Source organism: Psammomys obesus, unplaced genomic scaffold (assembly GCF_907164565.1).
Source record: "Psammomys obesus unplaced genomic scaffold, mPsaObe1.curated_primary_1811, whole genome shotgun sequence".
Classification (NCBI taxonomy): Eukaryota; Metazoa; Chordata; class Mammalia; order Rodentia; family Muridae; genus Psammomys; species Psammomys obesus.
In genome coordinates this window covers 45,393,751-45,396,498 of record NW_026587216.1, presented here as the reverse complement: position 1 = coordinate 45,396,498, position 2,748 = coordinate 45,393,751, and the positions used below count along the sequence as shown (strand labels likewise).

The following is a 2,748-nucleotide window of genomic DNA, read 5'->3' as shown; positions in this document are numbered from 1 at the left end:
TATAATTGTGGAATCCACTGTTCTCCACAAAATAGCCAAGTTCTTTCACTTACTTCAACAGTCACTATATAAATTGAATTTCCATTTTCTTCACCTGTAAACATGCTTGGCAACAGGAGATGTTTAAGTAATAACAATTTGTTTGGATAAATGGCTCAGCTGAGTCATAATTTTACTATGCACTTATTTTATTGATATCACATATGCACAATTAAGGAACAGAAGATGAACTTGGGAAACATGCCAGGGTTAATGGAACTCAGTAATACAATAAAGATGGCAAGCTACCAAGTGTTTCCATAAGCTAAAATAATTATGACCCAGATTTCTGAAATTTTAAAAGAAACTTTTAAAATTTCATTTTAGACCTAGAAGGGAAAGCGTTTAAAAACAAAGCCATTTGGCACCTACCTGATGCTTTCTTTGTAACCACTAAGGTAAGGCCATCGCTTTTTTTCAGTACAACATAAAACAGAAATTTAAATAGTCAGACAAAAAACATGCATTCTGCTTAAATATGGAATTCACAAGATTATAAAAATATTTTGGATTATTAGCATTGATGGGAATGTTGAAAGAAAATTATCTTTTAAAAAACCTTAGGTATTTATTATGTAAAATTTGCTTTAATATGTTGTAAGTTCGCATGCTGGAATTGTACTGCCTAGAATAATGAAGCGAACCTGCTTCACCTTCTTACAAGATTCTAAGATGTTAACTCAGTAATAATAATAATAATAATAAAAACATTTGCAAAAAGAAAAAAATGTCATTTTACATTTGGCAAATTATATTTCATTGTATTTCATTCCTAAGACAACATGGAAATGTTTGTTTTAAATAAAGAACATACTTTGCCTATTACAGCTCTGTGACAAAAATAGAATTAATTTCATGTTAATGACTAAGCTAAAATCGAAATAGCTACCAGCAGCTGCCCAAAGGAAAATTTATCTTACTTAAATAATATAATAAACACGAACAATCACAAAATTACAAAATTACCATCAAATAATAAGTGTTTGTAATCTTTTAGAATGTTGGCTAAAACTCCAAAAATAAAATGGTTAAAGAGAGAGAAAAACATTATCAGGAAATCAAATATGTGATAGCAAGTAATAAGGATAACTTGAATGAAATAGACACTATTTTATAAAGGAATTTTATCCAAAAACATGGCTGCTGTAGCAAAGGATCACATCAAAAGTTCTAGGTCTTTGGGATGTGGCTGGAATGCAGACACACCTTTAGTACACACCTTTAATTCCAAACAATGAAAGTAAACTTGGTAGAAGAAGATATCCATGTTTGAAATTGACATCTAAATTGAGAGGCAGAGAAAGATTTGGCAGAATGAGTCAGAATAGGAGATGCCCACCTCTCATAAGAACAGCAGGGGAAAGAGAAGAAGCTTAAGGAAGAGCAGTGCAGAGAGAGAGGGGGCAAACTGTTTTACTGGGACAGTTGTACAGAAACAGGTTGCAGAGAGAGAGAACAAGCTAGACACAGGTAAAGACAGAAGGAGGCAGAGAAAGAGAAGGAGCCGAAAGGTTAGAACATACTGCCAAAATAAATATGAGACCAAGCAGAGCAATTCAATCAGAAGCACAGAGAAACCAGGTTGAATCAGTGAGCTTGGAGAGGAGTTTGAGCCAGAACAGTTGAATTGAACCACCCAGCCAGAGCTCAGAAAGTGCAAGAAAGAGTGATGTTACTCAGCAGTAAGTCTTAGAGGCTGAAAATGTTCTAGGCCTAGATTAGATTATGGAGGCTAGAAGTTTCCAGGACTAGGCCTAGGTTAGCTGACAGAGGCAGTAAGCCTCCAAGACAACAATTACATCAGGGAAATAAAAGTTACTTTTACATATAGCATCCAACATAGGTGGAAGGATAACCCAACATGACTGGAGAAGAAAAAAGCCCACAAGTATAAGCAGAGGACATCTGAGAGAAATGTTACAGAGGACCAGAGACATATGACAGAAAGCAGAAAAGGAGAAGTTTCCATGAGATCATCTTCCAGTTCAGTTGGATGCCCAGAGAGACGTGGGAGATTTTGGAGCCATAAGAGCCTCTAGCCCAGAGCAATGAACCAGGCAGGACCCTCTGAGACACAAAGGCATCATCAAATCACAGTAAGCGACCTCAAAAGACAATTTTAGGAATATAGAATGACATTTCCTGCCTTAAAAAGATGGGAAACTACATTTCAGATCTCTTGAGACCAACAGTAGGGGTTGAAGAAATAGAAATGTTACTGGAAAAAGCAATGGCAGTACCAACAGCACAGGCTCTAAGATCCACAGTCAATAAATGGGACGGACCTCATGAACCATAAAAGCTTCTGTAAAGCAAAGGACACTGGCCTCAGAATCAAATGACCGAGAAAGGATCTTCACCAACCCTACATCTAACAGAGAGCTAAATATGCAAAATATACAAAGAACTCAAAAAATGAATTACCGTGCTCGCTTTGGCAGCACATATACTAAAATTGGAACTATACAGAGAAGATTAGCATGGCCCCTGCGCAAGGATGACACGCAAATTCGTGAAGCGTTACATATTTTTTTAGGAACCTGCCACAGAGGGCCTCTGAAAGGCTCTGCCCTGCAGACTATCAAAGCAGATGCTGAGACTTATGGCCAACTGTTGGGCAGACTGCATGGAACCTTATGAAAGAAGTGGGAAATAGTAAGATCTGGAGAGGACAGGAACTCCACAAGGAGAGCAACAGAACAAGAAAAT

General features: G+C 37.0%; 1 non-coding gene across 1 annotated transcript; it reads left to right on the top strand.

Moving 5' to 3' along the window:
• Positions 1–2,464: 2,464 nt before the first annotated feature.
• LOC129673764 (U6 spliceosomal RNA) lies at positions 2,465–2,571 on the top strand. The gene has a single exon (XR_008719698.1). It is a non-coding gene; the product is annotated as a U6 spliceosomal RNA (small nuclear RNA).
• Positions 2,572–2,748: the final 177 nt, after the last annotated feature.